At 38.0% G+C, this 22557-nt stretch overlaps 1 long non-coding RNA gene across 1 annotated transcript in view; it reads right to left on the bottom strand.

Annotated features, from left to right (window-relative positions):
• Positions 1-22557, bottom strand: part of LOC110362292 (uncharacterized) — a 122443-nt gene that overhangs the window by 13647 nt on the left and 86239 nt on the right. The window contains exon 6 of the long non-coding RNA XR_002419526.2: positions 2080-2227. This is a non-coding gene — a long non-coding RNA (uncharacterized LOC110362292). The remainder of the gene's footprint in view (positions 1-2079; positions 2228-22557) is intronic.

The following is a 22557-nucleotide window of genomic DNA, read 5'->3' on the forward strand; positions in this document are numbered from 1 at the left end:
CTCTCAAATACTAGAAGAGCAGCACTAGCATCAAAGAGTTTAGATTATTGTTTGGATAAGTATCCAGATTTTGATACTTTATCTGTCTGAGTGTTAAATCAATATATCGGATTGCTGCCAAAGAAAAACTTGTAGAGAATTCTACCTTAAACCAGGTTTAATAAAACGTCCTTATGTTTTGTTTGTTTTTCCTTATCGGTGTGCTGGTGGTAGATTTCTTCTGTGAATAGATGCATAAATTATTTGTAGTGGGATCTAAAATCACTGCAACAGACAAATACAAATTGTTCTGACAGCTCATTCCATAATGTGCTGCTACTTATTCAAGAAAGCTTCATTTCTGACTCTCACAATTTTCTTTATAGACTTTCTTAACTTAGTTATCTTGAGAGTTAGATAAGTATTCCCTAAGGCAGATGTCTCTTTCTTCATAGACAGCTTTCAGGGTTAGGACAAAGGCTATGAATGCGCCATAGAGTAAACAGGACTAGACAAGACCAACAAGTTTAAGACTAGTGAAATATCAGTAAGTCAGCACCTGAGGATGTGTGCTTTCATTTTACGGACATGATGAAGCTTCCATTTTTTGTACAGGTAAAACTAACTCAAAGATATACAGAGAGATATAAATGTGTCCAAATGTGAAAAATTACCAGATCACTTATTCGGAGGAGTTAAGCTACAATACTTAAACTGAGTTTCTTCCTGGACTAGAATCCTGGAGGTTGCGAGGGCTTGCCCCACATCTGTCCACATTCTACCCTGAATGGTTTCAGGTGATGTCAGAAAACAGCTCAACTTCATTTGGTTATTTGCTGTTCAGTACTAAAAGTAATCATTCCCTTACTTGTTTACAAATCCAGTAAAAGCAATAATGAAAACATTAAAGAGGAGAAAAAATGAGGGCGTCCAGCTAGTTTAGACTTTTGTTGTGATAATTCTACATCACTGTATGTGCAGTCCAGTATTCTATTCTATTCTATTCTATTCTATTCTATTCTATTCTATTCTATTCTATTCTATTCTATTCTATTCTATTCTATTCTATTCTATTCTATTCTATTCTATTCCCTAATAGAATAGTTGTCTAATTTTCCCAATAAAAATATTGTAATGAAAAAATGTCATCCCTTTCTGAAACCCTTGTTTTTCTTCCTTCTTTAGACCTCCACGCCTATAAAACCATGTAGAAATATTCGGATCCCTAAATCAATGAGCACTGACAATTTAGGACTGCCTCTTCAAGCATTCTTTTCATACCAAATGCCAAACATTATAAAGCTACTGGAAAAAAACATATAACTTTATTCCAGGGTGCTATCTCATTATTCTCAAACTAAAGCCAAACCAAAAGACCATGCTTGTGACTAAGAAAATGACTAATCGTGTTGAAAACTACCTCAGTTCAGCAAACAAGCACAGTGGGAAATTGTATGGTCCTGGATGATGGTGTATGGACAAGCAGACCATTTGCTGACATTTGTTAATCGCCTAATACATACAGCAGTCTTTTAATATGTTTGGATAGTTATATTCTAGCCTGTTTGCTCCAGATGAGGGTTAAAGTGTTTAGTTTCTGTTTGATAAAGCATACTTAGATCCCTACCTTTCCAGGGGTCAGTATGGTTCCCTTTGAAAGGTTGGCCTGGTTTAGTTAGGACCGATTTTTGCCTTTGCCATCATAGACTCAGTTTCAGAGATCTGAGAAGTTCTGAGTGATTTTTAACCACTGTCTGTCACCAGCGTGATCAGATCCAGGGCACTGTCAAACAGAAGTTCTTACAACTAACCTGATCCATTGCAAGCTAAAAGTTCTTAAGTCTTTTGTAGAAAGTGTGGGGGGTCTTTCCTGCTTCAGAAATCAAGATAATTACATGTTAAAAAATGCAATGCCATAGTAGTAGTTTAGAAAACTTATGAACTTAATACTAAGAATGTGGTTTTGATGAAATAGGTATTTGTCTAATGAATATTTTTCAAAAAGCGGTTACAGAAAAGATCGCAGGATAACAGGAACAAATGTAAGAAATAGCCAAAACCAGGCTGAGACACAATAGAAAAATTCAGCTGAGATACTACCTTTCTGTTTCTCTAATGCTCCTCTCCATTGCTCTGGTTCCCATTTTCTTCATTTCAGCATTACAAATAGACCGATTTTTTATTTCTAAAAGAAGATGCCAAGTATTTCTTCTGGTGGATTTGCAATTCTATGAACTCCAGACTGCATCTGTAGTAATAAAAGATAATAATTATGAACTGGCATAATTTTCATTACACGGTTGATCTTGCTTGAATTTCAAGCTGTAACAGCCCTGGTCTGCCATTAGTGTGGGATGTGGGAGGAGCTGCTGAAAATGAACTCCCTAAACACCAGCTTTGTTGGGACAGTAGCTATAACAGCTTCTTAGTTGCCTCATTACTTGTGGGAACCATTCTGCAGCTGCACTACATGCAGAACTCCCACTGAAGTCCTTGAGCAAGCACATAATTGGGCCCTAGTGCGCACTTTAACACATTTGTTTTCATTACCATGTTTACTATCTGTGTTTTGGAGGTGTCAGTTATACTGTGCTCCATGGCTCTAAAACCGCAATGCGACTGCCATATTTTATATTTCTTTTTGAAACAATAATTTAGCAATTATTTTTCCCCTTATGTGTATGTTTTTAGAAAGTAAATCTGCGTGTTCCAGAACAGTGTGCAAAGTCAGCGCTTTCATCCAGCGTTTTGAACCTCTACTAGTAAACCTTATGAAGTGGTAAAGATTGGATTTTCCTTTCAGTCTTTGCAGGCAATTGAAAAGCAGCAGCACACTTTTGCAAAGAGAAGTGGGTTTTTTATACAAACTCTATAGCTAAATTTACTAGAATTTATGGTTGGCATTTCAGTAGACTTTTATGTTTTTAAACATGACAACTTTTATCTTGTTTTTTCCTTTTAAGATAGAGGATACTAAAAAATACATATTGCCGTTCTTCACTCTGTGTGCAATCTTAAAACATAGCCTTTGAAAATCTCACTACTGAGTATTAAAGGGAGGGGATTTATCCCATATCTTCGTTTTGCTGAAGAGTAACTAATATACTGTTGATTGCACCACTGGTTAATGAGAAATATTTGCAGACAGCACACAGCAAATCAATATCTTTGTTTCTTCTGCTAATCTTCACTATACTGATAATCAGCCTTTAGAGGACTGAGAATTTGAGACTATTAGAAGATAAGGATGAAGCACTGACAGCTTACTCATTTCCTCATGCAAAAATATGTTAGGTCATTTTTTGCATGTGAAATATGATACAGATATATCGTCATTTGATAAATAGAGAGGTTTTTAAAAATTGCATCTGAAATACTTGACATTCAGTACAGTTTTTGAAAATGATAAAATCATAATTGTAAAAAAGACCTGCAGTATTGCCAATCAGATTCTTGCTGTTATGTGCACCCTGGCACATACATCTTACTGTCCCCCTGCAGAAGAAAGAATGAGCATAAAGAAAAGAGCAATTTTCCTGCCATAAATTGGAAAGTCTGCCAACCAGCTAAGTGATCTACCATCAATCACTGTTAAATTCTCCTTAGCTGCAGAAAATTCAAGAACTAACTATTACTGAGAGATTTCACACAGTGACTAATGGTATATGACAAACACATTTAAAATCTGCATAGACCAGCATCAGTTTAAAATATAACATGAATAATAAACAATTCTAAAGATATCCTGGTGTGCAAAATAAAATATAATCTCCTCAGACACATATTGTACATAGAAGATTACCATTCTAGAAATGCATTCGATATCAATACAAAGCCAAGTATATGATATGACTTCATTTGGAATAGCATCTTTCATGTAATGTATGCCGCAATGTTGCATGTATTCAACCAAGACTGTACAGCAAGATGTCTAGGTTATAGTATAAAGTAAAGATGACAGCTGAATAAAACACTGGGCTGAATAAACAATTACTTCACTCGCATGAGGAGCCCCATTAAGTAATCTTGAAATCTTGAGGTGACAAAGGTCTTCTCCTCCACCATGTCATTACTGAAGCCACAACTAATGCATCTGTTCCAGATGGCAAGCATTCAAATGAATGTGGGACAGTGTTGCTGCTTGCATACTAAGCTGGCCATTTCTCAGTGCAAACATTCCACTCATGTCTGTTTAGTTTTCCCTTAAAAACATATTCTTTAGTTGCACAATATGGAAAAATATTTATAAGAAAGGACTATACGAGCTATTAAAAGCTGTCTGCACTTCTAGCTGAAGAACGGTGCATAAAACTGGAGACGTTTGTCCTAGATTTGCATTTTCAAGCATTTAGACCTTTTAATTTATTTCCATTCATTTTCTAGATTGATATATTTTATTTAGAATATAAAGTACATCATTTTGACAATGGACCTTCTGGTCACAATTGTCTTTTTTTTTGTTGTTAAGTTCTTCCTGACAAAATGTGTTGTCACAGAAGTCAGAGGGTGTATCTGGTTTCATTTTATTGGGAATAGGACCTGTTATTTCTGGCTTCATCAACCTATAAAGGAACCATAACAATATAGAGCAAAGGTGTCTTCACTTTGAATGGACACAAACTCTGAAAGAAGTAGGAATTTGTAAGGCAAAGCAGCCAGGGGAAGGTGTGCTATGCTGAGAATACAAGCAGTTCTAATAGTCACCAAAGCGGGATGGAAGATCCTCAGTCAATGGAATCACACCAAAGAGCTTCAGGCTGAGGTACTGCTTCCCCCCATTCCCAGCAGAAAGAAGAGAACCAAGAGGCAAGTATAGCCAAACAGTTGAAATGTGTTTAGGTCCAACGTCTGTAAGCTGTGCTGTGACCTCTCAAATATTAGTCTGACAGTATGTCTCCTCCTCCACCTTTCTGCCTCCCCAAATTTAAGTATACACAGCTAGTTTGCTTAAAACCTTTAGCTGCTGAGACGATCCACCTCTGAATTGTGACTTTCTGAATCATTCAGGGATCGGTTTATCTAATTTTGTCTCCTCTGAGCTCAGATATCTTATATTTAAATGGGATAAAGTGCTATATATGTTAAAGACAGAACAGTTCAGACACAAGCTGGGAGGTCTGTTTCAATCAAAATCACAGGTAATACAATAAGCAGAGATATATCTTGTGCTTGAGCTGTTTCTATACCAATAAAAGCATATTGTTCCTTGACTTAATTCTACAAGAGCAAACAGCATACACATAGTACACAGGAAGCAGAGATTAGGTCAGTCCGAAAAAACACAAATACTTCAATAATCGTCCCATTAGCTGAATTACAGTAATGACCTGGTAATTTGACCCTACTATATAGGATCATTTCCATTTACAGAATTGCTAACAAGAAATCAGAAACAGGATAAAAAAGAATTTGCCTGTTATCATTTGTTGCCATTCTGACATTCTATGCAAGCACATACCCATACAAGGAAAATATAGCTTGGAAATACTGTTAGTAGAAAAGATTCCAAGCCTGCTGAATGCCATGAAAGACCTGTCTGTGCTACTCCAGTTCCTTGAGTAATGGCTCTGAAGGCTCTAGAAATTCTTGTAGGGAAAGTGCGGGCAAGCATAGAAAGTATTTAGCCAAAATCCATTTACGATAGCATACAAACTCAATGTTGAAAGAAGCCATAAAGTTTATCAGATAAATTCTATTTCCAATTATTGACTTCTCTCAAAGAAAAGAAATGTAATTTTAAAAAGTCAAAACTAAAGTAAAAGTGAGAGCATAGCAAGACAGATGAGTAGGCAGAGGATATTTGCCATCTCTCCTTTGTGCTCTTTTCTACTCTTAGCAACAGCCTCTGATGTATTATCATCATATTATCTTCCATTGTTTTAATAGGGTTTTTTATGAGTAAGGAATTTGTGGCTGTATGCAAATATTCTGTGAAGCTAGCAGCAAAAGAAAGTGCTATTTACACTGAAATTCATGTACTAACTAAAAAGCATTAACAATAGCAATTAGCAACAATGGAGATGGTGCTGTTTCCATCTGTATTTTGCAATATACAGCAAATGATAGTCACTCAGCAATACATTAATTTGCTAATGTTCTTCAGTTAAAATATAGAAGTTGTTCTATTTATTTTAAAGCACTTTTATCAAAGTAGTCCAAATCCCCAAATCCTGTCTGCTAAATAATTAGAAATCATTAAGGATATGAGAATTCACTCCCAGCCCCGAGCAAAGTATTATTTCCCTAGGAAGAGTTCCAAAAAGGGCTCAAGAGACACACTTTGGATTCTCTGTTATTCCGGGTGGGATAGAAAGGAGCAATCTTTTGCATCAAAGCCATCAGCAGACTCGGGTTTTCCTCTCTTGTGCTGTCCAGGTATATGAACGGGACCCACTGTCTGTGTACCACTTTTCTTGTAGGTTAGAGAGAGAGCAAGATACAGAGGTGGGGTGGGAGGAGAGATACAGAGCTAGGAAGAGAAGAAGATTCGCTTCTCATCTTCTTTTCTCCATAAAAACAAGATAGAGATGTGTGGAGGAAGGTCTTACATGTCCTTTGTCTCCAGCTCAAACAAATATACTCATCAGCTGAACATGTTTTTCAGAAATAGCGAAACTGTACTCTAGAATTTCTAGGAACCATCAAATCATACGAATATGTTTTGCTTATTTTTAAATCTTCAGGGTTTTTATCCAATTCTAAAGAACAATCAGAGTAATCTATAAATCTGTGAGAATCATGACAGGTGTCTCTCCAACAGTTTAAGTACCTGCTTCATCTCTACCTATAGAGCAGCATCCAGGTGGATAATAGTGTCTTCATATCCTTCCCGAGTGACCTTGCAGACACCATTAACCTAAATGAGATTAGTCACTGGAGCTGTGCACAGTTGCTTTTAGCAGATGCAGCCACAGCAGCAGCACTTTTCAATAAAAGAAGCTTGTCAAAGAGAGAGAGCGCCTGGATTTGGAAGTTTTGAAGATGATCATAAGGACATATGGTATCTGAATTTCTGAATATGCTAGAGACAGGCTGGCATAAGGACACATATCAAAAACCAGAAAAAGCCCCTGTGAAGAACGCACGTTTTTGTGTTCATTTTTATAATACACTGCAAGTGTTTACGCAGAAGCCTCTCATTCACGAAAGTGAAGTTTATGACTATCAATCACAGAAACAGCAAACAAAAACGCTGAGATTTTATGTGCAGTGCTTTAGTCTGAGGGTTTTAACACTTTCGTAAGCAGCAGTAGTTATTTTACTGGCAAATGGTGTCATTGGGAATATGTTGATCATCTGGCTAAGCTGTAACATACATAAAATATCAACATCCCAGCTGAAAACCAGCCATAACAACACAATGGAGCAGGTTTTCCTTTGCACATATTTAAACATTTATGCTGAGATACTAATTGCCACTGTTCTGTGGAGCAGGAAAATCATCCATGAATAAAGTTCCAAGGAAATATTTTTAAAAGTTTATGTTCATATCATATTCAAATGAATTGCAAAGGACAAAGGTTACCCAAAGCGCTGATATGGTCAATGACACTTCCAGAAAACAGTGGAACTACCTGAAGACCTGAAGGTTGGGATAAATCTAGAACTTTGTTCTTGAAATAACTTCAAGAACAAGGTCTTCTTAAAAAAATCCCAGGATGTGAATTAATATGATAGCTACTACCACTGTAGTGTAGGGTTGAAAGCATCACCTGCAAGTGAAAATGCTGGATTAAACAGAACAGCAGGCACAAGTAGCTGTGATGACAGCTTATATCAGAATGCACTAATCATTGGCCTGCAGGGTAATATGCACTTTTGTTCTCGTTCTCTGTGGCTTACCGAGTATTTAATTATTCTACGTAAAGCAAAATCGCTTCAACAGAGTGGAGAGTAGGATGAAAATCAATCCTGTAAGTCCTTAATGGTAGGGTAGGTTCAAATGTTGTCAGGCAGAGGAGAAAACTGAAATTAGAACTGCTAGAAATGGATCAGTTGTCTGATCAGCTAAATTAAGTGGAGACCTATGTAGAGTGTACTTCCTTTTCTGAAAACACCTACAGGATCACTTCCAAGAAGGGGAGACCTCTTTTCTTTGTGAACCCAAATAGGTTCTGGGTTTCCTTTTACCTATGGAAAATTGTGTTAGGAATACCTTCTAAGATCCATACAAGTTTGCAAACATAAAGAAGTGCCATATAGTGTCATCCTCCAAATCATTTAATTCTAGAACAGATTTAGTTATCTCTGAGGGCAATGCTTGTGCTGCCAAATGTTCAATAAGTAGCAGTGAGTCTGCAGTTTGTGCTGTAGAACTCTGCATGTCAGTTTTCCACACCATAGGTGCTGAGGTCTCTCCAAGGGGAAGTTAAACTGGGTGTTCACCACAGGCAGGTAAGGATGTATGTACCAGGAACAGTAAGAGTGTATTCAGTCCTTTCTTACTTAGCAGACATTACTACACAGGTATAAAGAGAAGAGAAGAGAAGAGAAGAGAAGAGAAGAGAAGAGAAGAGAAGAGAAGAGAAGAGAAGAGAAGAGAAGAGAAGAGAAGAGAAGAGAAGAGAAGAGAAGAGAAGAGAAGAGAAGAGAAGAGAAGAGAAGAGAAGAGAAGAGAAGAGAAAAGGAGAAGAGACGTCTCTCGGCTGCCAGCATGGCAGCTCGCTAGGCTGGCTGTCCTCTCGGTCCTTTCTCGCAGTTCTGAAAGGCGCCTGCTGGCATTGCTGGGGACGCATCTACTTCCCAATTTATCTGACAGGTGGTTAGCTATTAACATAAATAAAAGTTGTGACCTGTCTGCCACTTTCAATAACTCAAGTGCTATATCTCCAATCTGTCATGTCCTTGGCAGCCCTTTTGTTTATTAGTAAATGCATTATTCATTAGGAAAATTTGTTAGGAAAATGTGCCTTAATTTTAATCATTTTAACTGTGCTCCACTATTATCCCTTTAGAGGCATTTTTCTTTGCTGTACTCTGGCTGTTTCAGGAGCTATTATAGATGGTGACTTGGCTGATGCACCACTACATGGTGGTGAGGGAGGATGGCATTTTGTCACTGTCTTCTGCAAGTTCTCCCAGATGTGCAGAGATAATAAAAGGTTGTACAACTAACTCCTTTCACAATGCTGAAGTGGGTGAGTGGAAAAATGGGGAAGACGAGACAAATAAACCTGCATTTGCCATCCGCTATTGCCAAATCAATCCCACATGTTTCAGTCTCAAGTAATAATACCTTTGGGCACTTAGAGAGGCACTGTGACTCACACTGTGTTCTCTTCAGTGGAGTTCCTTATTCATTGCTCCTAATTCAAAATGGTTCCTTCTCCCTTCTCTCCACTGCAAAAATTGATTTATCCCTAACAAGGAATAAGCACTTCCAGTGTTCACACAACAAAACAAACCCTGTGTTTATTCACTGGACAAAATCTGGCCTTAGATTTGTTAAAGACTTAATAAAGGCACTAGTCCTAACAGCAGCAGCAGTCCTTGAACCAGATGCTAATCCTCCATCCTTTCTGGAACAAATACAAGGTCCTAAATAAATATATTGAGCATAGATTGGGTTTCCATGACTTAGCACTGAGGTAACCATTCTGTCCTCACGTCAGTTTGGAAATTTCTAATGTAAATTGTATTTTAACCCTTATAACACCTGTTATTATGGCAAGATTTATTCAGGTTAACAAAACAGTAAAGTCACTAGTAAGATATCATACTATTATGCTGAAAAATGAAATTACCATGATAAAATTTCATCAAATTGACGTGACAGAAATTAGGAAGCAACTCTTACGTACTGGAGATAGGAAGATAAACAAGGATGTGTATGCAAGACCAATCCTGATGTGTGTGGGATCAGATGAAGCATAATGGCTTGTCGGCTAAAGTTATTTCAACCAAAGCCTCCTTCTCAAGCAGCTATCTATCTTCCATGCAGCTTGGATCACATTATTTTAACCTCAAAGTTCACCCTTTGGATTGATAAGTCTGGCTACCTGAGGATTTTGGAAGGTGAGTAATTTGTTTGAACCATCTTCCAGACAGTGTTTGAAACAGTCTTTTATACCGATGAACTCTGTACACTGTACATTTGTCATTCCTGTGTTGTCCATTTGTTTGCTCCCATTTTGCTAGCTAAGTGTGCCTGAGCAAAGAGAGTGTCGGAGACTAATGACAAAAGTGTTTCCTAATTACTGTTAAAACTCCCATGTCTAAAGTCACTCAAGGCACACAAAAATCGTGGGACATGAGTTAAATTAACAGGAAACTATGCAAGATCTTAATTGAGGGGATATTTTTTTCTGCAGGTTTGCTGTGTCTTTAGCTGAATTCCGGAGCACAGAATTTCCAGTTGCTGTGCATTGTCACACTGACAAAGATCGCCTGTTGCACCCCAGTCTTCTGCTCCACAAAACAGCAGCCTATTTTTCATGATTGCAGCTTTGTGTCAGCTGCACCAGTGAGGCGCTTTTCTGGCACATTATTCAGGGAGATGTTGCTGGACAGGTGCTTTAGGAATTCGGAGCTTAAATTCAGAGTTAAAGGAAGAGAGGCAGAAACTTTTGCTTGCCGGTTGTATAAAGAAATAAAAATCTCATTTAACATTAGATAAAAAAAGAAAAAAGTTGAAAGAATGTAGGATAGAAACACAATTGTCAAGCATTGCTCCTGCTCAGATTAGGCAATGTAAGTGCATGTCAATTGTCAATTAACCTTGCCTGTTTAAATACAGAGATGGGCAGATGACTTTTCTTTAATTTTTGCTTTCTGCTAGTTCAATTTCAGAAGTTGATTTTCAATGTATGAACATAATAGGAAGCACATCAGGACAAACCAAAGGTCTTTCTAACCCAGTGTCCCGTCTCTAAAAGCAGCTGACACAGAGCAAGCACATAGCAATACTTTCCCAGGTATTTTTCAGCCTCAGATGTTTTTAGCTCAGGGGTATCCTGAGACAGGGGTCCGCTGAATTTAATCAACTTTCATAATCTTTTCTTCCTCAATTTTTTCCTGTTGTCCTTAACATCCATGCAAATGATGAACATTCCTCTGAATGCTTCCATCTCCCACCCAGTGCCAGTGACGGGGACAGTTGTCCCTGTGCAAGCAAGAGCATGGCTTCAACCTCACCCTTCTGGTGGGAGCAGAGAGGCTGCAAATAATTATTGCAGCCTTAAACGGTTCTCTGGAGATGTTGGGAAAGCTACAGAAAGCTATTTCTCCACGAGGGAGCCAATTGCACCTTTTTGCCCAGTCAGACTAGGCTACAATGTAAGAAACTATCCTTTAAGAGAACGACAAAAGAAGAAAGACAGTGGAAAGGTGACTATATTTGCTATGAGCCTACAGATCATGTTACCTGTATAGAGTAAACAAAGAATTATTAAGCAACAGAAACACGTGAGGGAAATTGCTTCAAGAGTTACCAGATGGCAACAGCTGTAACTTACCCTGCCAAGAACTGAAGTGAATGCAACATAGTACAATGTCATTTGTAGAAAAACACAAACCCACAGAATTCCTGCCATAACTGTTCCATGATTCAGCAGTTCACCCAGCTAACTGCTCCCAATCACACATAAACTCCAATAAATTAGAGAAGAGACTCACATACATGCCATATGTTAGGATGAATGTAAAACCCCAAGGATATCATTGGAAAGCTCCGAATGCCTTTGCAGAATTCAAGAAGGAAAAGAGCGAATACAAATTTGCAATATCTGTTTTCAAGAGGAAGGGCATGGGGAGTAGGTTTTTTAAGTTCACAATTAACTTGCAGAAAGCAAATGCATAGCTCTTCTTCCCCAGGATTACCATAAAGTCAGCGGAGCAGCTGCCTAATCCGCGGGCAGAGACAAAATAAGGAACTTTGAAAACGAGACAGATTAATACTTCCAATTTGCATAACCAAATACCTGGGGGCTAACGCTGCCACAGCCGCCCAGGGGAGCACTTTCCTCCGCACCACATAACACTTCTGCAGTCGCTCAGGATGTAGCTCGTAGAACCTAAGGCCAAATTCAAAGCTGCGTTACACTTTGTGGAATTAGGATTCACCACTTTCAGTTCCTTTGAATCATTCTTAATTTACAGTGGCATAACAGATTAGAATCTGGACCCTCGAGTTTTAACACCTACATAGATTTAAACAGTAGAAGAGCTTTAGCTTAAGACAAGAGCTACTAATTCACTCAACTTCATTCCCACATAAAGGCTAGTATATGTCTTTCTGCATTTATGCACAAGATAATCCAGCTAAAAAGTATTCAGAATGTGTATAAAACTGCAGGAAGGGACAGCAGACAATTTTAAATTCCTTTTGAATAATTACAATTAAGCATACAACTATATTGTAATATACAGTGCATTATTTCCCTGTTTTTCTGTTTCCTCAGTTTTTTACAAAAGCTTAAGGGGATAATTGTTCTTCTGGTGCATGTATTAAATGCTACCAGCAGTTTATTTTTAAGACTATTTGCTCCCTGCAGAGTCTTCAACACCAGATTTTTTAAAAAAGCAATATAAAATAATTATAAATTCCCTATGTAGTTAAGTTGATTATAGTAATACGCTCATCTGATTTAGTCCACTATCAGCCATCTTGCTTTTCATATTTCAGGTTCCGAACTGACTTTTTAAAGCTCTGTTGAAAATGCAACAACTGTCTTTTATTAATAACTAAATTCAGCTACAAAATAAATACAAGGAAGAATGTTCTGACTTAAAAATTGCTAACCATGCACGTCTCTCAGCAGGAATTTCAGCAGAGACACACACAATGAAGCCCAGGAAAGGAAGAGGTGCTCTGTAATGAGAACACTCTCATTGGCCTTTGCATCGCAAGGTAAGACATTGTACTCTTAGCTATTTAGAAGTGATTAACCTTTTTATGAATACTGCAGTTGGTCTGACCCTTTTCTTCACATGCTGCATACGGCTCCAAGGAGCAGAGGAGACTGGGCAATGACCTGTCTCTAACAGTATGTAGCCTATAATAAAACCTCTTAAAATATTATGCCTTACTCTTTGCCTATGTTTTCTTTTGCCAGAAATGGTGACGTACAAAGACTTGAGACAGGGTTTCCAACCATCACAGGATTGCCTCATTTGGGAGAAATGGCAAGAGGTCCAAAAAGGGAGTCAGCCTGCCAGGGCCAGATCTCTCACTCCTTTAAATAAAGCAATCGATCCCTCATGCTGTTATGACCCAATGCTACTCAGTATCTGCCAAAACAAAACAAGAAAAGGGAAGCAACTCCAACTGAAATAAAAGACTAGATACAATCAGCCGCCACTATCCTTATTTTTACCAAAACTTGCCTTTTATGCCATGCTCTGGACCTAATCTAACTGCCGCTCATCAATTTACCACTTCTTGTGTTTTGAACTCCCTACTCATAGAAAATCATGTGGGCTGGAAAAAACTAGAACATGGAGATATAAATAAAATAAAATAAAATAAAATAAAATAAAAATTAGAACAGAGAGCTGCAGCCAGGCAAACCACTGGCCAAAGACATGATTGAATTCTGACATTGTCATCCTGCCAGAAGGAGAAGCTAGAGGGCATAATATGGAGCCAGAGATTACCACTAAGCTGATCTTTTCTTGAATTAAGATGGATTCATTTTTTAAGCAGAAGAACTATTATTGCAGTAGTACTGATAGAAAATACAACTCTCAAATTAGGCAGAGATTCAAGAATTACGGGACTGCTTGACCCAGATTTCAAGTGCAGGATTGAAACCGTATTTGTGGAAATGTGGGCCATTTCTAAAAACACCAGGTGATATTCTGATATAAGTAATATATCACTTATTATATCTAGCAGCTTCTACCTTGTCACCCTCTCCACTTTCAATCATATGTTGAATACTTGTCAGGAGCCAAAATATTATCTGTATCTCTGAAAACAAAAGAAAATGAGGGAATATTTAAACTTCTAACGACCCGAAGAGACAAGGAAAAAATGTTTCCCGGGCGTTTATGGGCATCATTAAGCACAAACATTTTGCCATCAATACTGAACAGGCCATCACTGACAAGACAAACTCAGTCTGTCTTTCTGCCGGTTGAAGAATATTGTCATAATGATCAGGGCACAAATGAATACCCTTTATCTGTATGCTCAGAAAGTTGCCTGGGGGCAAGTTTTATGATAAATGCAGCCTATATTGTTCCACACACGCAGAGCAGTATTATGGTACGTGACAGGCTGAATGACTATCAGTACAGGCAGTGTGCAGTATCTTGCATCCTTCAAAAGAGAAGCTCCTCTTGACAGCATATATCCATCCCGTTGGCTTACTTTCCAGGGGGAAAGAGGAGTTAGATGGAAAGGATGAAAGAAAGCCATAAAAATTATTCCATACAAGCTTCTGATGGATATTCTACTCCTTGAGATAACAGGGTAACATGAGCTCTCAGAAATCGTGAGACCAACTGGATAATACTTCAAAAATTAATACATTTTGGGTTCTTTTTATTTCCTTCCTGGCATGTTTGGGTTCACTGAAGGCTGGAGTCTTAGGGTCAGATTTAAAATTGGATGTGGGCAGCATGATGCATCTAAATGTAAAATTCTAAGCCTGGGATTTTTCACCCAGCTGCTACCCAGTCCTGGAAATGCCTCATTTCTCCATGTGCATCTTCTTCTAAACTTTCTTTCTTTGAATGCCCAGAACTGCTGTGATTTGAGTCGTGCACCTAAATCCAACATAAGCCCCATCAAAATAAGAAACCAGATTGGTTTCTTTGGCAAAGTCCCACAGGGGATTCAAAATTCAGAAGCACCTCTAGAACTCACTCAAAGAAGCCAACAGTGATTTTCTAAGCTGTGGTGCTAAGTACGGCATGCCTGTGTTTTATACCAACGAGGGTGCCACCAGTCTGGAGTTCCTATGAGCATGCGATAGGCAACTCCAGTTAAAAACTACACTGTTTACACAGTCTACTGAGAATTTTGTACCATCTTTAAAAGGGAACACGTTATTCTCCCCACATATTAGCTAGAAAGACCAAGTCTCTGTTTTCACTTGAAGACAGGGACTTATATTCTTACCTAGTTCTAGCCTTCTTTTTGGTCTTTTTTTATTTGAGAAAACTTCATCAGAAAGAATAGCTCCTTGTCAAGGTATACTCTATTAATCTATCACGTATATGAATATACTAAAACGGGAATAATGCACTTGCAGTGACCCTTGGGATTTAGGGATGTCTGGCCTTAACTGCCTTGTACATTCTCCCACACATTCCTTTCTAACTGAAAAGCAGGGGAATGATTCAGTTTATCCGCATGGTTGAGGAATCCATCAGTAAACTCCAGTTTGCCAAGCAAAATGCTTCATGGAAATGAGATGACAGTTACGTGCTAAAAATTATATATTTGAAATGGCTTGTTAGAATCAGAACAAAATATTTCATTTTTAAATTTCTCCAGTAATGTTAATTGTTGAAACATTTGTACTTAATACAACTGAAACAAATGGATTGCCATTAAAAGAATATAGTATTTCAATGACCTGCAATAAACGCTTCAAAATGGTTCTCTTGCAAATAGTATGATTTATGCTTTGATATCATTCCAAATAAACCTAGATTTTTAATATGAAGTCGAAAGTTTTATTTTTTCAGCATATCTCATTGTCTGGCCCTAAAAGAAATGCAGAAATGTTATAGCTGTGAGAAATGCCTTTCATATATATTGGTGGGAAGAGTTTATTACAGCAAATGTAATCTGAATGTGTCGGACACTTAATGATCAGCTGTTTAGATGAGCAAATTGACTGTGGCAGCTGTACATTGCTCCTGCTCAACATTAATTCCTCTTTCCTCTCCTTCTTTCCTGAGTTCTCCACACACCTTCCCATCTTTCACTTGCAGGGGAACCTCATACTAATTGCCCTTCTCAGAGCATTAAGAAGATGGAGATAGATTTATCGAGTAACCAAACTCAAGGAAGAAATGGTTGGGAATGCTTCACATTTGTCAATTTTTTTCCAATTATTAAGAGCATGTGATCAATTTGTTTCTCAGAATGTTCATGTTAGCATTCTCCAGAATATTTATAGGACATTGCAATGTTAGAATTTATCTCGTATGCCCACTGAACAGAGAAGCGTCATTAAGTTATTTACCACTATGCCACTGTTCGTAACACTTGGACCAGAATATCTAAGTCCCATAAGCTTCTTAAAAAAAACTAATCAGGATACATTTTTCCAGATATTATGTTATTATTCTCTCGGAAAATATTACTTATTACATCACAAGTATGGGAATTAGGTGATTATTGTATTCATTGCAGGAAAACTGTCTCCAGAAGTTGGCCAATACCTTGAAAACTGGACACCTGATGTTATTTTTCCTTGAAGGGCAGCAAGGTTGGCAGTGCTGGCACTGAAAACCTCAACACCCAGGACATAGAGCTGAGGTGACGAGAAAAGAACTTGCTAAATGCAGGAGTAAAATGTGATGTGAAACATAAAGCTACTTTTGATTAAAAGCCTTCATTCTTCTTCAAAAGCAAATCAAATCAAGCTGAAATCACAAATGTCATTAAATATCCGCATGTATACAAGCAGCAATATCTGTGTATCTGAATCCACTTGGTTATCAATCAGTTCACCTGAGCTTTTATATACAAAGGAAAACAGAAAAGACAAAAAGACTTGTACATCTACTAATGGTGTTTGCAAACATCATCCCAGTACCTCAGAAATTTAACATTAATTCAGAGGTATTTAGAAACTGTATCCAGTTTCATCACTTTATATCATTTTGCAGTATTTATTGTTTTATTGCCTAAAGTTGAAGGTGTCACTTGTGTACTATTTAAAGTCACCAGAAATATGTCATATTTAGAAATATTAGAGTGTCCCAGAGCATGTTCGTAATTGAATATTCTTTCTGATATTCATGAATGATTAATGACGGTAGGCCTCTAGCCACTTATTGCTGAATTGCAGATTTCTAAAAGAAAAAGAGGTTATGTTATTACTATTTACAAGAGCGAGTTTTTTGTGAGAATCAAAATTTTACCTAAGAAAGTGTCATTCTCTAGAGACATGCCTGCCCAACACCAGTATTAGGCTGACTAACGGTCTGACTGCACAGAAAAATCATTCAAAAAAAATAGAGGTGTGATTTACACCACCGGTAGAACAAAGCTTTGCTATACTATGATGACAACAAATGTTGAAATATTCAAGGGAAGCTTCAATAAAAGGGCATCAGCTGGAGACTAATGAAAGATACTGAGAATAAAATATTGCGTATCCTTTGTCTCGTTTGACACCTCATTTCATCGGTGCCTCGTTCTCCCTTTGGGGTGGACAGCTGATGTGATCTTAAGGTTTCCTCATCTGCACTGCACTGATTTCCTGAGTTCTGCTGACAAAATACGGGTTTCCTCAGTGAAGATTTCCAGTATGATACTAAAATTACTCAGAATTAAATGTCATAGATAAAGCATTCTCTAACCATTCTCTAGTACAACGCAAACACGGGAACGCTGTGGCTGGCATAGGTCCATCTGGGCATCGATATCTCTGTTTTGCTTCCTTGCACTTCTATATCCTTACTCACAAGGTATTGAACAGGACGGTGAAGAAGCCATCAGAAAGGCAGATTCTGGACTCTGTAATTTACAATTTTAAGTGCATTCTTCAAAGAAACAGCCTTTTGTATCCCTGCTCCTGTACTCAGGTAGGACATTGGTGCCCTTTCTGTCATCGCTTTCTGCAAAATGTATCAAAGCAAGACTGTCCTGCAAAAGGAATGAATAAAAAAGGACCTGTAGAATGAGGATACTGAGATGTGCACACAGAATGATTCTATAATAATACCCCATAACTTCATTTTAGAAATCAATGAAAGTTAAGGTTTCAGTGCATTTGAAGGCAAGAGTTCATGGAAAGACTCTAGAAATATTCACAAAAGTCATCATTATGGGACTCTTTCATACCAATGAAAGTCCAAACAGCAAGAACTCTCAAAAAATGCTGACCTTTATACATAGTTTGCCACGGGGCATGTTTGCTTTCACTTCAAGCCTTTTAAGCTATCTTCAAGTACCCTAACATTTTCTGATTGTTTTTCTTGAGCCTGCAATGTCTGGGAAAGAAAGGACACCAGCTTTCCAAGAACGTATTTCCCTCTGTAAATGCATTCATGGGGCTATCATGTAACTGTTTAAACTATTGCTGTGCTCTTTCTCTTTGGAAGATTATGTAAGTCATGGAAAGAAGTTACTGTTTATAGTCATCATTAAATGTATGAAAAAGTTGAGCACTTTCCATTTGGTGAAGCCCTCGGCAATAGCGCCGTGTTAAGAGACCTCACGAGGTTATGCCTGACAGTGAGCACCCCTTGAGCCTCATCACATGAAGACATTGGGGAGCAATATGCATTTGACTGTAATGTATTCACAAAAATGCACAACCATCTGAATTTAGTTTGTATAAATATCTCAGAACTGGAACTTTTCATTTTGCTGTAATCTAGAAATTCCACAAATTTTTGTGTTTGTTCTTTTTTGGGGGGTTTTGCAGGAGATTTTTTGCTGGACTCCAGTATGTTCCAGTCTCTGCAAGTCCAAATACAAGCTGACGTGGTTTGCAACTGCCTGGTAAGTGATGATTTTTGCTGACAGATTTTCAGTGAAAGGAGTTTAATTTGTCATTTACGTAATTTTGAAATTCTCTAGTAAAACGCTGATTAAAAAATTAGAGTAAGCAAAGCTGGGGAAGCCTCTAGGGCTGACAGGAAATGCCTGGAAATGCTGGGGAAGACGTTCACTCCTTATACTTACTACATTGCCATCGGTTTTTATTCCCATCCCCTTAACAAGGTACAGCAGGTATGTTTAGAATTATAATTCTACAAGCAATCCTGTTATTTTTAAGACTGAAAAGTACTTAATCACATCTAGTTTAAACAATATTAGAAGTTTGTGGTAGCAAATTCTGAAAATGAATCTCTTCTCCAGATCTGTTCTGCCAAGGCAGTGGCTTAAAGGTGTCAGATTAAAAAATGCTGTCCTAAAAGTATTTGGAAATCTTATTTTAATTTAGATGTCTATTTGTTCCATTTCCCTGGTTTTGATCTAAGCTAGAATTTTCACATAAATGCAACAAAATCTGTATTTCATCTTGTTATGATCAGGAAATGTGTGTGTATAAGAGAGACACAGAGAGAATGGTCTTGATCCCCTTAGGCTAAAGTACTTACTGCGGCCCTAGCATTTATTAGACCTTTATAACGTACTTTCCTGGATTTGGTATCTCCACCTCCATCTACTTCTGCTTGAAGAGAACAGTCCTAAAATTGCCCTTAAAAGAAGACAATCATGATTCTTAAAATAGAGCATCCTTTCACAGCAAATCAAAAGTGGAGAACAATAGCGAGGGGGCTGTCTTTCCAACCTTACTGTGTGAAGTTCTCCTGCTGGAAGCTTTAAATGAAATAAAAATCAGCCTTTACAATGAACCTTTAGAGATAATAGCATTGGACAAAGACTTTGTTGGGTTGCTTCCTTTTAACTTGTCTGTTACTAGGCTAAATGAAGAAATAGACTTATTGAGGGAGAACTAACTTTATCCAGGTTACAAGACAGAGAACCACATCTAAGTCACCGCACAAGGCAGCAGTGATATGTAGCCTGAATTATTGTCTTAGCCCTCTGTGTGGTCTCTTCAGGCTGAAGTGAATACACCCCTTTCTCGCACCCCTTTATAACCAAGATGACCAGCAGGGGAAAGAAGCATGGCTCACTTTGTAAGTTACTTATTCTCATCACTGGCTTTTTGTCCCCCAAGATTTCTAAGGCTTTGGCTGAAGATTCTCAAATTCAGTACTGAAGTGGTGAACGAGAGGTCTGAGATTCTCTGAAGGAACACAACCATAACTAATCAGATGCAGGTGTAGAATTTACATATCTGGGAATGCCAAATCTGACAACAGTTGCTCGCTGGAAAGAGAGGTATTAAATATTCCAATGAATTTTGTCTTTATTTTAGATCAGTAAGAAGGTAATTAACAGGAAATGATGGATTCCTCTATAGGCTCATTCTTTGGTCACTCTCACTCTCTCAAATGCTGAAAGAATTAAACACACTAAGTTTCCACTCTCGGAAATATCGAACTTCAAATGGTTTGCCCTGAAGCTTTTCAAGACTTACACATGTATTCTATAAAATGTCTTAGTTCTCCATTCAGTGACATGGTATGAGTCAGAAATACCTATGCTAAAATTAGTCGGCCAGTATGCTGCTAAGCAATATTGTGCTATTTTCACATTGCTCTCTTAATTTGATTTATTTTGAATGCAAAAAAAGGGAAATTTGATTAAAAATATAGACAAAACCCAAACAAGTAATTTTCTTTCTTTCCTGCACTTACCTAATGTGCAGCCACCCACACAAAGTGTTAACTCCTTTTCTGCAGGACAGTTATACACAGTTCAGTATCTAATGGCATTCAAAGCTTCTTAGATACTGGTTTTACCCAGGAAATACGCATTTCCATATCCCAGTGCACTGGGTAGATTGCACGGTCTTACACAATCACAGTTTTCTGTTTGTACTGATCCAGCTGCCCAGTCAATGACCACAGTTTGTGTGATCAGATGAGGTCCTCACGCTCACCTGTGTATTGTCTCACTATCCATGCACACAGAAACTCAGCACATTTGGAGTTCAGACATACAAAGGACTTCCTTCAACACCTAATTGTCAGCTTCTTGTTTTCACAGATACATTATCAAGTGCCACTTTGAAATCAGTTTGAAGACCTCCACTTGCAGGCTACCTCTGACCCTGCCTCTTCCAGGAGAGGAACTTGCTTTTGATTTCCAGCTCAGATTCATCCACGGCCAGTGTATAACATACAACATTGTCTATGGGTTAGGCAGCTCTTTCTGTGCTGCTCATCCTTCCCTCAGTCAGATGGTGAACTTAGAGATGATGTTATAGAACATTATCTTTTGCTTTAAAAAAATAAACAAGCTAAGGTCCTTAAGTGTCAGGGGAGTGGAGGGGTCATGGCTGCCTCAGCATCTTCACTTGCCAAAACTCATCAGAAAAATCATAGGCTCAACTGTTAATAAATCCGGCCTGTAACTGGCAACATCATAGATTTAGCAAAATATTCAAAAACTGAACTGACCTTTGGAAGTTAAGGCCTGCTCCTCTCTCCCTGAGCTGAGCAACTGAAGAGTCGGCAAAGAATGAGGGGAAAGGCGTGATGATATCGCAGATATGTCATGTGCACAACAGCAGCCACATAAAATAAGTTACCGATCCTTTCTATAAGGGACAGTTATCTATCTCCAGCAGTAAAGCAATGGAGGGACTGCAAACCAGCATCCTACCAGTTACACACTATCATTCAGGAAAACTGGTGCAATTTTAGGCACAAACACATTTGGAATGGGTAGCTGCTATTGAGCCTTGACTAGCATATTGAAAACATACTAGGGTACTCTTGAGAGCTTTGAGAGTTCTGCACAGTTAGGTTAAACGATGTCTAGAGTCCCAACAAGCTGGTTTTGAGTGCTGCAAATGCTGGCAAACTGTTCCCCTTAGAATTAGTTGCAGAAGCTTGAGAATTTACAGTAATTTTCCTTTCAGGCTACAGATTAATTGAAAACTGTTTTCTTCTCTCAAAGTTCCTCCTCAGAAATTCAAATGTCTTAGGAGAGGGTGAGAAATTCGCTTGTGTGTGACATTCCTGGTGACAAATTCAGACACAGGTAAGCAAAAGTTAACAATGGAGGGTGAGATTCATACATTTTGGAAATCAGTACAAGGACTGAAATCCTGGCTGTGTGTAGGAGCCAATAGAAATTTAATCCTCAATTCCAAAGAACGTGGCTTTTATCCAATGTCTGTACCCCACCGAATTCCCAGATAAACACTCAAAAGCAATAAAATGCTTCATAAACATCATAGTCTGTCTCTGAACAAGAAATTCATTTGGAAAGAAGAATGTCTTGGATCCTGGTGGCAGATGTGGCAGAGGACTGTTCGTTTGCACAGGAAATTTCTAGAGCTTTACTATTTTCCTTCTCTACAGGGCCTACCTTTCAGTTCAATATAATGACCAAATTTGCATCCAAACAAGTTTGAATATTCTCAAATTTTCCATTCTGTCTCCAGTGTTATTGTGTTCCACTGAGGTCTCATCTTGCACTATGACACATTTATTACCAGATGATAATTGAAAAATAGAAGAAATGGCTTGGAGAGTAAATGGAAGAGAGGCAGATAATTTTAGGATTCAATTTTCTCTGCATTTTTTACTGGTAGGCATAGCATAATACTGCAATAGAATCCAATCAGAAGTTCTCTTCTGTACTTGTCACATTTCAGTGAGCTAACAGTGGCATGTCAAAACAGCTACAAATCTGGAAGACTTGTTTTTGCTGGAATTAACAACAGGACAACCAAAACCATGAAGAACAGATATAAAGAGAATGCAAAAAATAATTGTTAAACAAGTAAAGGATTTCAATTATGCTTATTGCCACCTTAATTTGCTTTTCTCCCTGTGTAGCACAATCCTCAATATCATATT

The sequence above is a fragment of the Columba livia genome, chromosome 13, assembly GCF_036013475.1.
Source record: "Columba livia isolate bColLiv1 breed racing homer chromosome 13, bColLiv1.pat.W.v2, whole genome shotgun sequence".
Classification (NCBI taxonomy): domain Eukaryota; kingdom Metazoa; phylum Chordata; class Aves; order Columbiformes; family Columbidae; genus Columba; species Columba livia.